This window comes from Myotis davidii, unplaced genomic scaffold (assembly GCF_000327345.1).
Source record: "Myotis davidii unplaced genomic scaffold, ASM32734v1 scaffold293, whole genome shotgun sequence".
Lineage (NCBI taxonomy): Eukaryota > Metazoa > Chordata > Mammalia > Chiroptera > Vespertilionidae > Myotis > Myotis davidii.
In genome coordinates, this window is record NW_006285115.1 from 908,314 (window position 1) to 923,341 (window position 15,028).

Sequence of the window (15,028 nt, forward strand, 5' to 3'; positions counted from 1 at the left end):
GCGTTTTCTTTTCCCAACCTGCAGAACAGTCTACACACTCTTTTTCTTTATATGATACATATTACATTCTACTTTAAATTGCTATTATTTGTGTAACATCACTCTCTGTTACTTTCCCATAATTCAAAGGCTTTTTAGGCTTAGCAATATTATATTTTGAGTATGTGTATATCCCATAGCAAAAAGAATAAAATGTTTTAGTGTATAAATCCTTAAAAATTATGAATTGAGTTATATGAAAATGGCTTCATATACATGGGTAATAGTTTTGTGGCTAAGAATATTATTTTAATATTTTGGTGTGTGTGTGTGTGTGTGTGTGTGTGTATGTATGTGTGGCTTTAAAATTATTAAAATTAATTCTAAAGTTTACTACTCAATCCAGTTCATATAAGAGAAAAATAAAACCTCAGCAGGCTAATAGTTAAATTTACTGGAAGCCAGTTTCACAAAGAATAAAAGGCAGAATCAATGAGTTTGTCTCTCATATATTTCTGTAAAATATGCCAAGTACCAAACCTTTTAATTTCTCTGAAAAGAGCATTTGAGATTGATTAGGTAGGGAGCTGCACACATTTTATTATAATTTAGCTGCTCTCTGGATATCTATCTGAGTTTTCTAAGGCTGATTAAAATTGTACCACTTATTGAATAAGACATAACAATGATAATTTGGTTTCTGACAATGCCCATCTGTATTAGTTTGTGGGCAAGTATCAGCTCTCCTTATAAAAGAGTACATGACTAGAAATAATATATAATTCAGGACTCAAAGCAACAATGAATCCATTTTGTGAAGTAACTTAAGAAACATTTCCCACGAGGAAAGATTTCTGGACTTTGTAAATTGTATGCTTTTATAATAAGTGAGACAGAGATATCTATTAGGATATTTTTTATTTTAAATATCTATTACTATTGCAATTCCAACTTATTCCACATATATCAAATTCACAGGAATAGTTTTCCTTAAAAACAAACAAACCCCAAAAACATAACCTCAAAGAAGTAATCATTAAGCAATGGTCATTTACTACAAACATGGTTAAGCTTAAGTAGGTATTGCATATAAATGAAGTCCGCAGGCCAACGCTCTATCCACTGAGCCAAACCAGCTACGGCTAGACATTTTTTAAAAAACAAATTTGATTAAACATTTTAAGCTATATTTTAAGTAACATCTATAGATATATAATTGCATTAATTCAAGTAATATATTTTTATGTTTGTTCTTATTTATTTGTTACTCTTAGAAAAATTCTCATTTTTGACTGGACTCAGATAGAGAAGTAGGAACTCTCAGAGAGGACAGCCCATGTCTCTTGGCAATCTGTTCCTGGCGTTTTTCTTTGGCCTCCTTCCTTCTCTTAGCCAAAAGTTTAGCATACCCTGCAGCCTCTTCTGTACTTTTCTTAGTATGTGTTTCTTCAGAGCAACACGCCAGTGTTTGTGTAGCAGGATGCATGGAGTAACAAGACTCTGAATATTGAGTGCTTTGGTCCAAGGTTTTTTAGCTTCTTTGTTTGGGGTTTTCTCACAACATATTGGCAGACATCATCTTCTTTAGAGAGAGTGAAAGTTTGTGGAATCTGCTAGCTCGTTTGGGCCCCAGGTGACGAGGTGCAGTGCTGAGACCAGGAATTTCTTTCTCCCCATTCTTTTACAATGACCAAGTTGAGAACACTGAGATTGGCACCCGCAATGCAACCCCGAACGGATTTGCACTTTCTCTCTCTAGTCCTCCTTGGTCTGTAACAGGAATGACCCTTACTCAGCAACAGGCAGACATGGCCATGGGTCAATCCAACCAGATTCACGAGGAAACCTTGTTTGTCATCTCCACCGCTGCTTTGAACCACATAACCCTTCCGCTCTTCACCCAGAGATCAGGAGCAACTTCTGTGGCCGTACTCTGCTCATAAAAGGTACGAAGTTTGCGTTCATCATCCACTTCAGTGAGTTTCTGACAGCCGGGCCTGGGAAAGAGATGCTCAGCTTTATCCTGAAGCAGCTGACCGATGCAGAGGCACCACAAAAAAGAGGCCAGTTCAAATGATATTTTAAAATAAACTACTCAAAGTGAAAATAATATTTGCTATCTTTATGCTTATTAAATACATTAATTATAGAGATACATATGCATTTTAAATGTAAAGAAAAAGAACTAAGAACTTGTGATGATGCAAGCTGTCAAAATGGACACGTTCAGTTATAATGAACAGCTGCCTTTTTGGGGACATTTCTTGGCAGGGTTTTAAAAATCAGTATGCGATGAATATAAAATGAGGCATGCTCAGAGGGGCATGGCTATAATTTTATAGCATTGGAGTATTTTATAATGCAAAGCCCTATTTTTAGTAGAACCATCTTTGGCAACTAGTATTTATTATACATTATGAAAGCTATCTTCATTCATGTGGAGACAAAAGAGAGCTATGATTCTGTCACCAATGTGTTTCAATAATTATACGAAATAGCCAATGTGAAATCAAAATGAGATGGAAATAAATATCCTTACATATGTCAATAAAGCTATGTTAGTGTATTAATTAATAGCACAATCCCAAAATGTGGCGAACTTGGCAGGACTGATGTAGGTAGATAGCTGGGTGACTATTTTCTGTGGAATAGAAGATAAATCATGATAATCTTCCTGAAGACAACTAATGGATTAAATATCATTGACAGATACATTATATTCTGACCAGTTTTCTTTGCCTTTGGCGGTTAAGGATTTAAATGGATAGTGCATAAAGAAGAAATGTCTCTCTGAGCCTTGCCTGAGAAAGACTGAAAGCTGTCACACTAAAGTTAATATAAAGTCCTAGGAAAGCACCTACATCTTGACTGGCTGTATAGAGTAGTGAAGAACATTCACTGTTGACAATATCTGCTAGCAAAGAATCCAGGAAGCAAAGAATCTCACAGTGATGTTAAAAGTGAGAACATTACTCTGGTGCAGGAAAGCAAATGTGAGTCAGGGCATATGCAGAAGGAGAAATCAAAGCCAACCCCAGTGCAGTTGGAAGAAGAAATTTAAAATTTCTTCTAGATCACACAAAAGCCTAATGGCTGTGATTCTCAAATATTAGTGCCATTGGAATTATGTGGATGGTTTGTTAAGGTATTTGGGCCCTACTCTAGAGTTTTGATTCAATAGTTCTGAGTTGGGGCCTAAGGATTTGCATTCCTACAAAGTTCCCAAGTGATGTTAACATAGCTGATTGAGGGACCACATTTTGCCTTATATAATATTATGATCTTATCGATAAGTAAAATGATAGAAATAAAATTAAAAGCAGTGTATTTTCCACAATTGAGATAGACATGCTACAAATATTTATATATGTTTATATCTATGTACATATATGTATATAAATATATAAGAATAGTCCCACCAACTATTGGAGGTGAGACAAAGAAATCAGAAAACAATGAAAAATTATTTGACTATGTGGAAGGAGCTTAAAAATGGACATTAGCTATAGTTGGGAGCTTTTCAAGGTTTCCAAGAACAGCTAGATCAGGGAACATACCCTGGAAGCATCTGACTGCAGTTAAGAGTGAAAGCAAAGATCAATTGTTGATAAGTAGGTGCTGGGCACCCAATTTTACCAGCAATGGAGTAAGATACATTAAGGAGGATGAGGAAAATTGTTAATTCATGAAGGCCAAGGTCAAAATGTTGAGCAAATTGTTATTGTTAATATATACAAAATGAAGGACTCCTTTGTTATGCAGCAGTGTATATGTATGTTTAAGCAATATAATCACCAGAATACTAATGAATATTTTCAAAGATATATAATAACCTAGATTAACTCATGAGCATGGATTAATTACAACTTTGAAATTTCCTAAAGTGGCCATGTCTTGGGCCATAACAAATTATTTTCAATAGATGATGAAGTCAACAACATTGTGGACATTACTGTGACATGGCATCATAGTAAGTGCCACAGAGTCTTCATGGACACCACCAAACCCTTTTGTCCAAGGTGACTGCATATTGTAGACAATTCTCTAAGTAAAATAAATGATACATTTTTCATTATGGAAATTTTAAAAAATAACAGGGAGGCTTTTTATTCTCAAATGAGCAATATAGAAAATATAGATAATAATGCTGTAAGCTTATTTTTTCCCTCCACACCAAATATGGCAATGCTAAATTTTAGTATAATTTTAACATGCTACAATAATGTGCAATGATTATGGAGAAATGATCTTAGTTTAAACCCACCTTATTTCCTCAAGGCATTAAAAATAGCACAGGAAATTTTCAGAGGGGCCAAGTTAAAGTTAGCTCATTAATAGAATATATGGCTGTTTTCATGAAATAGCCCAGAATGTGTATATGACGATATTTTAAATTAGTCTGTAGCCTCAAGATAATTCTCCTGAATGTCATAATAAATATATCATACATTCCTTTATATAATGTATTTATGATACATTATTAATGGCACATGAATATTTAATGAATATTTTAATAATTAGTAGCTGAATTCATATTACAAGATGTCTGATGGTAACTAGTAGAGTTGCTTTTATGCAGCTTCATTAATGCATATATTTTAATATGTCCTAATTTCTTTTATATTAAAAAGAGACATAGGTTTATGTGTACAATATGCTTAGTTAAGTTTTATGAATTAGACAATATAATAATATCAAGAGGAATAATAGATGCAAGATTATTAGCAATGTCCAACTGAATGGGAGGAAGCATTTTAAAGTTTTATAAAACTTGTGACTTCTCAATAGGCCTAAAGCTTTAATAATTTGGAGCTAGTTTCTAGTCTCCAGTTTCATTAAAACATACCTGGGAAATGGTCCATTTGAGCGAGTTAAACCAAAAATTACTTGAGCGTCACAATACCCTTAATTTAGAACGAGATATCTTAAAAGCCAATAGGACTTTACAGGTCAATCCAGTTCTCATTGTAAAAAAAAACCACAAAAACAAAACAAAAACAGAAAAACCAAGAGCAGATAATTTAGGAGATGCCATCCTTTGTTCATAGAAGTAAGTCAGAAAGGTTTGATGAATGAGTCAATAATTACAGAACTGTTCTAAAGTCACAAAGCTCGTGTTTCTGAGGAAAAACAAAACCAGCAAAAAAACAAATAAAACACCCCTGCATTTCAGAACATGCCCTTTCTGCTACACTCAGCTGACTAATTCAGGAGTGAATTATTTTCCCTTTTGCAATACATTTCTTCAGCAAATAATTATTGAGCAGTTATTTTAATCCAGGCAGTTTTCTAGAATCTGTAGATTCAAAGATGAATAATGAATGGCCCTCATCATAATGAAGCTTCCTGGAGAAAAATGAGGACAGTGAAAATGAATTAGAAGGCAGAGTGGTAGAGCAAAGAAAGAACTAAACCCCAGGAAAAGATAAAACTTTAGTCAGATTTTGTTGCACTTCTGTTCAATTCAAAGTCCTTCATTGACATCCTCTCTCATACCAGTAGTCAAAAACAAAGTATTTATGATAGCCAATCATAAATACTCAATTCTCTACCTTCTTTCTGAACTCATCCCTCTTGACCATATTTTGCACACTAGCCACACCCACCTCCATTTCTATTGATTGCCAGTCCAAACACGCTCAACAATTTGTCACATGCTCTTTCCTTCAACTTGACCACCTTCCCACAGACAGTCAGGTGTAACACTCCCTCACTTTTTTATCAGATCTTTACTTACATATCACCCTTTAACTTTTCCTGATCACCTCACAAAAATATCAATTCCTTCTATTATAATCGATATATATAAAAGCCAAGCAACCGGAACACAGGAACAACCAGAACGACTGGTCACTGGTCGCTATGTCGCACACTGAGGCGGCCAACCAGCCTGATCAGGGCCCTGATCACCTCCCCCGTCTCCCCCCGGATTGGGAGCAGGACAGGCTGGCCAACCCCCCACATCCTCTCCCCCATGCCGGTCTGGCCCTGATCAGGCCAGCCAAACTCCACCTGTGCACAAATTCGTGCACTGGGCCTCTAGTGTCTATATATTTCCTCATATTGCCCAGAAACTGAAGCACAGAAAAATGACATATTTAGCCTAAACTTACAGAATTAATACATGTTTGAGAAAAAATTTGAATACAGCTTCAGACCCAAGATCTTAATCACTTTATACTGCCTCAATAATAGTGGAATCCAAAGAAATGGAAGAAATATTGCAGACCATTTTAAAGAGATTCTCTCAAAAGGGTTTCCTTTTTGGCTCCAGGCTAGAAGAGAATGATAGGTTGTATAATGGACTAAGGAAGGAACTGTGAGTAACTGAAGGAGGACCATAGCCTTGCCAGAGCTATGGTCAGTGTTACCAGTAGCAATGTCTCACACACACACACACACACACACACACACACACAGAGAAAAATAAATAAATGAGTAAATAAACAAATAAATAAATACCTTTAAACCAGGCAACTATGGATTTCAGTAATATCAGGCCAAAATAGTACTTATAGCAAAAGAAAGGAAAACAGAGAAGAGGAAGAGGACCAAGTTAGCAGCAGTAATTGTCCTTTCCAATCATTTTGTTGGGTAGCATTTATACTTAATAAATTAGCATTTTTTTGGCCACACTCCCGACCCAATTATTAATAATAATATTTTTTTTGTATGTGACTTACATAGAATCTTGTTTCAGCTTTGCAGTAACAAGATCTACATTTATTTGGAAAATCTTTAAAAAATTATGACATTTAGCATTGCCAGGAAATGGATGTCTAGCATAAATCTATTAAATAAATAGATATCATAGATTAAATGCTTCTTATTTTATAACATTGTGAACTTCATGTCAGTTTTATTTTTCCTTCACATTGATAGTCTGGCTCTTTAAAAAGATAAAGTGTTCATATTATACTTCATCTTTTGATTTACTTACAGAGTGCAACTGAATAGGAATTAACTTTAAAAGAGGTCATCCATGAGTAAAATGTCAACAGAATTGTTATACTGCCTAAACAGAATAAAGTATAATATGAACTAAGAGTGACTTAATTAATTGAATTTGTCTCAGTAGAGCGCACTTTTTGTATAGTGAAAACGTTGAAAAAAGATAGATAACTGCATTGTGACAATTAATCTACTCATATTTGAGTGTGACTATAGAAATGAGAAAGCATCTGAACTGTCTATGTCAGAATAAATAGATAAAACATACACACACTTGTGCCGCGCCAGCACTGCCAGGTTTGGTGAGCCTGAGAGGGGTGGAGAAGGATTAAGAAAAGACAGACAAGAGAAGAAAGTTGGGGGTGAGTGGGACACTACCCTCTCTGATGATGAGGCAGCGCCACGGCCTGCAAGCCAAGTCTTTATTTTTCAGCCAGATTCCACAAGGCAAAGTAATGCATGGTTTCGAATCCACTCAATTACATGCACCTGATCAAGCTTTGTTTCCTTGCTGCACCTCCCACAGCCTATATCACTTAGCCACCTGGGACCACAGGTTCGGACCATAAGGCCAAGCTTACAACTACAGCCTTTGGCTATAATTGTGCTAGGAGGGCTTTGCCCTCCAAGCTTGGACCTGCATGTGGCTTTGCCACGAGAAGACCCTGCCCTCTCAGTAGTCCGAGGCTTGAACCTGTCCAAACACTGTAGCTGCTCTCCACACACACTCGCTCCTTTGGGGCTTCATCAGCATTCTCACACACAGAAACTGTACTTTGCAAGGTCACAAATATGACCGTCCGAACATAAAAAAGGATAAAAATTTTAAAAACACACACACAAAATTGGCGTCCACAAATTTTAAATCATTATTTAAAAGTTATTCTGATGGGACTATAAAACCCACTTAATTCCTCCGTTTTTTCTTTCCCTTGTGCTTGCTATTCTGTGTTAATGAGGTTACTGTAAAATAAACATGGTTTTCCACCAGATCTTGGTTATTTTTTCTAAGTTTAAAACTATTTGGGATAATTTCTCACTGTGTGGGACTAGATGAGACAAGCTCTCATTACTTTGTCACATTTACCCAGCAGCATATTAGACACAAGGTAGAGGACCTTAGTACTTAGACAACTGAGAACGCAGCAACATATAGCTATGTCTACAGCACGTAGAGTCTACCAACTTCAGGAATTTTTTATTTTATTTTACAATCTTGCCTGGATTTACCACATATCCTGATTATTTAAAAGAAAATGAACATTTTGATTCTTACATGAAATTTTCCTGAAATTAAGTTCTAAAAGATAATTCAAACATAAATTATTACAGAACAACTAATGGGAAACAAATGTAAAGGCATTTGAGGCCATATTTATTCCCTGGGCCTCTAGTAAGTCATTCTGGTTCTTTATTTTTCCAATCATGTAGGGGAGAGATGGCATCACTGACTGATATCCTACTAAACAGCTTACTTTCTGAGTAGATAGGTTATTGAACTATCAATAGAACACTCAAAGATATGAGATATGTGAGAATATTTTCCATAACAATGTTGTGAAGCAGGGTATTCTGGTTATGTTGTTTTGGTAGTAAGATAGCTCAGCACTCTATGTAGTAATCAATTTTAATATACAAAAACAGACAATGAAATTTGAAAACAAAATAATATTCAGCTAACATTGTCAGAAGAGTCATGATATTAAGTTGAAAATGAATATGCTTTGTTTTAAACTTATTTACAAGGATTTATAAGATGATCTGCACAGTTAAGACATCTGAACTACCTTTGCTTCTTATAGCGCCCAGGATCTATTTTTCTGTTCGACTTTATCTGATTCAATCAGATTTTATTCTCATCCATCCAGTCTAACTCCTTTATTGTAGCAAAAAGAGTTTCCGGTAACAGAAAAACATTTATTTTCTAGCAACTGAAAACTTCAGGTTTTCAAGAAATTTTGAGATCCTCCATTTAACAACCAAAAATTAATAAATGAAGTACATATTTTAAAATTCATGGGACTTAGAACTTGTTGAAGATTTTTAAAAAAAGAGTAGATACTGGGTCCTCCATTGACATTACGCTGATGAATTTTCTGGTGCAGTCTTTCACATATATGTGACAAGAATTATCTTGCTTTATGAATATGCAGGACAGGTCTTATATAAATTGATCTAGTAGGTGGCAATTGATCTGATGCAATCTTAGGTCATCACTGAGAGCAAAAGCAGATGGCCACTAAGACAACCTTTGTCAAAAATGTGACAGGAGCCTGTGAAAAGGTCTTAACTGTATAAATGTTATGAGTTTGCCTGGGCTAGAATTTGTACTCTTCAATCTACCATTAATAACATGAGCAACAAGACGTAACAAGTTATTTGGGGTTCTGACTAATTAAGCCTGTCAGTAAGCACCTCAGGCACTGGCCTATTAGTTTGATTACATTGACTACCTGGAGGATGAGAGAGATGCGCTCCTTATTTCATTCTTGTCTTTATTATCTCTGCTCCCTCCACAATATAAGCCATTCTAGAAGAATTTACTTGAGATATATTTTTTCTTTCATGATGATTGATACATAAATTTCTCTAAAATTAGATCTGATTGTGTTTGGTTATTAAACTACTAGACACTAATTAATTTGAAGTTCAGATAAAAGTTATATTTTTTAGTATAAGCATTTCTCATGCAATACTTATGTTCTTATTTGAGGTATCTGACATCCTTAGACTGAATTTATATTGTAGATCAAGCACAGAGCAAGTATTTTTAAAAATAGGTTGAGAGAATTTAGATAAAAACTGAAGGTGGAAATCTGCCCTAACTGGCTTGGACATATTCCTGTTCTGCCCACTTGTCCAGAGTATGTCCTCAGTTTTTGCTGCTTATTACATTTCCCAGAATCCAACCATGTTCTATATCACAGCTGTCCATATCCATATCATCTCTCTTTTTATAAATACAAAGTTTTTAATTTGTCATCACTCTATGAGAGACTCAATCATTATCAGATAGTTTTTTTCTAATCTGCTAATATATTTTCCAAGATTCAGGCAAACAAAGAGTCTTGCCAGTCTAAATTCCCACCCACAATGAAATTAAGGCATATCTTTCTTTTATTAATATTTTTAAAATTTATTTCAGAGAGGAAGAGAGAGGGAGAGAGAGATAGAAACATCAATAATGAGAGAAAACCATAGATGGGCTGCCCCCTATTGGGGCCTGAGCTGGCAACCCAGGCATGTGTCCTGACCAGGAATGGAACCGCGACTTCTTCGTTCATAGGTCTGTGCTCAACCCCTGAGCACACCAACTGGGCTTAAGGCATATCTTAATATCCACTACAATAAAAACCAACTAACAAACAAATAAAAAAAACTTTAGTAATACAAAATACAAATAAATAAGAAAAAGTCTTTATAAGTCAATTGCAGACCCATTCAAGATTCTCTTCTCATTTCCTTTGCTCTAACTTTCTTTTAAAGTTCTCCTTATCATATATCCAAGAGGGTTTATACACATTGCATATAACACATAACATTTTCTACATTACATCAATATATTATATATCCATATATCCATCACTCACAGAAAGGAAAATGGGAATGCAGTACAAAATAAATCCACTTTATTAAAGCAATCTTAATTAGGCTCTTCCTTAAACTATAGGAAGACTCTTTAAAATGCATATTGTAAAGGTTGTCTTCTGTAAATATTTTTTATTTACTAATATTTCATGGTGATCCCTGCAATGTGCAGATATGTATATAGAAATCATAGTGACATTACTTATAGTTTAGTTTTGAATTGTTAATTGTATGAGTTAAGGACTTTATTTATTTGGTTCTTTTTTTCTCAGAGACAATACTAAGCACCAACTTATACTCAGACACTATGAAATAAACTGAAAATACTCCTGAACATGATATTATTTTGGAATTTTTAGTATCAATTTAAAGTTTTGTTTTAGGTTTAGTTAACATTTATTTTAAAAGTATGTTTATTTGCCTTCAAATGCTGAAACATACAGAAAATGACATCAAAACTTTAGTGTAACTGCAGATACATTTGCTTCAATTAATCACACACAGGATCAAAGGAAAACTGGGAGCACAAACAACAGAAATCTATTGATTAAGCTAGTTGGGTCATCAAATTTTAAGAAAAGATCTGTCTGTTCTCTATCTGCTGGAACAGGTAAGAACAAACATCTGATGACTTATGTGTGGTAGTTGGTACCACTTGGGAGAAGTGACCAGTGGTTCATGTCCTTAAAAAAAGATTTCAAAACTTTGGATTTTTAAAATTATTTTCAGTGTAGTACAACGGTTACCAATAATGCAAAAGAGGCTATGGGGGAATTATTTTTTCTCTTTTTTTTTTCTTGTTATATTGAGTTTTTCTTAAAATTGAAATTTTGGGATAAATTTTTAATTTTTAAATATATTTATAGCTGGATTAAAATATAATACCTTAGAGCCTTTTCCTATTATAAAAAATAATTCATTTTTTGTATATATATGTATATATACACACACATATATACAGCACATTTAATAAAACATATTAAATGTCAAATTTTGATATATTTTTTTATTTAAAATTTAAATTACTCAGTGAGTACACATCTTCACTAAATAGTTCTGGCACTGAAGCTTTAATTTGTATAAATACATTTTTATATTGTCACCTCGGGTAATTTCTGGATTGAAGTCATTCACTTGATATACTCTAGTCATCTGAAGGATGAAAATTAGACTTCTAAAATCTGTAGCAAGGCAATAAATATCTGTTCTGATACTTGCGAGACAGCAATTACCAATCTGCAATGTATATCTGAAAATTTCCTCTTAGACTCCTCTTACCTCCTGATGCCACAAACAACTCTCATCTTTCTCCGAGTGCCTATGTTGCTGGAGTCCACCCACCCCATTAGTGCTTTTTATGTCCCATAAACTGGCTGTTTCTGACTCTGCCCCTCTCTCGCTGACCAAATGCAAATATCATACCAATGTCTAGAGTGCACTGAACCACAATTACAGGGAGAGAAATCAAAGCCCTTTTCTAGTCCCACAATCTGCATTAGGCAGTTGGATAAATTGATCCAAGTTCTAAAGTAGTTTGCATCCCCAGCTTTGGCTATAGCTCCTTCCAGTTACTGTAGCAATAGCTCCTCATTAAATGACTTGGTGAGTATCTTGCCAAAGAGGAAAGCTGCTGAGTTTATAAGATTTTAAATTATTTTCCATACTGCATGTCTAGTTCAGAAGTCAACTAAGCTCTAGTAACCTGCGCATAAGCCCAGGGACTAACATCCTGAATCCCTACACCTCTTTGGTTCGGTGCAACTGTAAGTTTCGCATTTCTACTAATGAAATAACTGCATCTCTCTTAGCCAGCATTCCCCCTGCAGCGCTGGTTCTCTACTAAGCTTTAGCAAGACCGACTGAATAATGGTTCACAGCATAGGCTTGGAGCATTAAGGTTCCCGTTTACCTTTTATATAATTTATATATGAAGCTCTACCCAAATTTTGAAGAAAAATGTCAGCTGTCTAGCAAGAGGTTGGCATATTAAATTCCAACTATTCTGCAAGCATCACAAAATAATTTAGTTAAAGTTGCATATTCTGGAAAAAGATCCCCAAGGCCCCATTTTGTTCAATACCCTTTCAAATCAGCCCTTAGCAATGTCCCTTCAGGGATCACCCTGCTTGTTCCAAAACAATGCCTTCTAAAATAGCCATATATCCTTGATGACTAGCACTTCCGCTTCTGGAAGTGCTCACCAAAACTAGCTGAGGATAGCACTTTTTTTCCATAAAAAAAATTCCCACTTGAGAAAGATACCTTTAGCATCTTATCAGTCTTCATCCTAAATTTATGTTTTATAAGTCTAGCTATAAACTCTCCTCAGCTCCAGTTATTCTGCAGATGAGAGATGAGAAGCCGATGCTTAAATTTTAGTCTCAGTGGATGCATCAGATCACCTGTTGACAGCCTATTCCCTGAATCAACCTGTCCTCCCCTTACCTCTCAGTGCGAGTTTCCAATTCAGAGTACATCGACTGCACACTCAGGGTTCCAAACATGAACTTACACCATGCCCCTGACCTTCTCCAGACAGCCTCCAGAGAGTGTGGACAGCCTAGTATGTATGCATTACGCGTCTGCATGTGAATCTTCTGTGGAGTCTTTTAAAAATAGGGGGGCTCAGCCCTCACTCCCTACCTACTAAATCAGAATCCCCAGGAGGTGTGTATTTTTAGAAATGACACGGGTAATTGTGATGTATTGTGGAGTCTCCGAAACACTGATTTACTTGTGGGATTCTCCTCCTCCCCAGTTTCTCCAGTCCTGTGGGCAATTGAACTCAAACTCTGATATTTTCAGAGGCACAGCAAGGTCAGAAAAGAATCTTGAGAGAAGCATGTGATCTCCAGATCTGTCTTAAGGCTACTGTATCTGTATGTATTACTGTATAACCATAAGAAACCCGCTTCACTTCTATCAATGTTGTTTTCTTTTTTGTAAAATACACCTTCTATGATGTGCCAGCGAACTACAAAAAGAAGTCCTGGGAGGCACACAACACCACAGAAAAAGGGATCCACATTTTCTGACAAAAAGTAACTCTTGAATGTACACATTTTAAAAAAATGTACAGGATCAGCCCAGTTAGGTGGCTCAGTGGTTGAGCACAGATCTATGAGCCCAAAGGTCATGGTTCCATTCCAGGTCAGGACACATGCCTGGGTTTCTGGCTCAATCCCTGGTAGGGGGTATGCAGGAGGCAGCCAATCCATGATTCTCTCTCCTCATTGACATTTTGTTTCTATCTCTCTCTTCTTCTCCCTTCCTCTCTGAAATAAAAAAAAAATTATATTAAAAATGCCACCCCCCAAAAAAACCCATTAGCACGATAGAAATAACACGGCGGTCTTATATTTATGTTACATTTATGTTTTTATACTCATTAACACTTATATCCAGGCCAATCACATGGGTCTCTTTTGAGGTTTTCATTTCAGATGTTTTTAACTAAGAGGGTAAACTTTTCTTGTCTCAGTGTTTTAAACACAGCAGTTAGAGAAAGAGAGTTTTTCTTGCTCTGAGAGGACAGAGAAGGCCGATTTAAATCAGATAATGAAAGGAATTTTAGAGATAAAATAGGCAGGTTTAGGGAGTCTGAGGAATAAAGAGGGTCCAAGGTGGTGAAGGAATGCATAGGTGAGGGCTTGGAGCCACCGGAAGGTATACATTCACAGATAATAGAAAGGGGAGAGGAAGACATACATTCACAGAGAACAGAAAAGGTGCCACAGGATAAGGGGAACATATTTTCACCAGGAGAGAGAGGAATGTTGCAAGATAAGGGGGAGAGAAGAGGCAGGCACCATGTGGGTTTTGGACTTTGAAGCTGATATTCTATGAGTGACCAATTATAAAAAGCACAGGGTCATAAAATGGGGAAGGGGTCCAATTAGAAGGGAGCATGAAGAGACAAAGAACTACAGCCTTACAAACCTTAGAAAAAGGGGCTTAGTGGGTTACCTCCTGAAGAACCCCTCCCTACCTGGGAGTTTGTATTTCCTTCCAATAAATTCCCACCCTTTTACTAACAAGTCCTTTTAGTCCTCGATTTTATTCTTTACACTTCGTGAGGCAAGAACCTGGAAGGGGGAGATCCACTCCCCAAACCCCGTGTTTCAATAGCTTTAGGTGGAGTGAACCGGATAAAGGCGCGATGCCTGAAGAGAAAGAGATTAGGCTGCGGTGTGTTCGCTTTGTGTCTGTCAGAGCCTTTCACCTGAAATGCAGCAAATTCACACGGAGCTTTAAAGGCTGTCCCAAGAGTCCCAACAGCCTGGGATCTTGTGAAACAAAAGCTACCACCAGCTGTGGGACTCTCTGGGGTCTTGGCATGAGTACAGACTCTGTAGGTTTCTTCTCATGAGAAAACTTAAAAATAGTTACAGAGATATAAAGACCTGATATTCATTTATTCATCCTTTATTTCCTTTCTCTCTTTATCTCCTTCTCTCCTCTCTCTTTCTCTCTCCACAATTAAGTGATCATCACCAGCAGCAGCAAACGT

At 36.1% G+C, this 15,028-nt stretch overlaps 1 pseudogene; it reads right to left on the minus strand.

Annotated features, from left to right (window-relative positions):
- Nucleotides 1-1,261: 1,261 nt before the first annotated feature.
- LOC107181812 lies at nucleotides 1,262-4,841 on the minus strand (annotated as a pseudogene).
- Nucleotides 4,842-15,028: the final 10,187 nt, after the last annotated feature.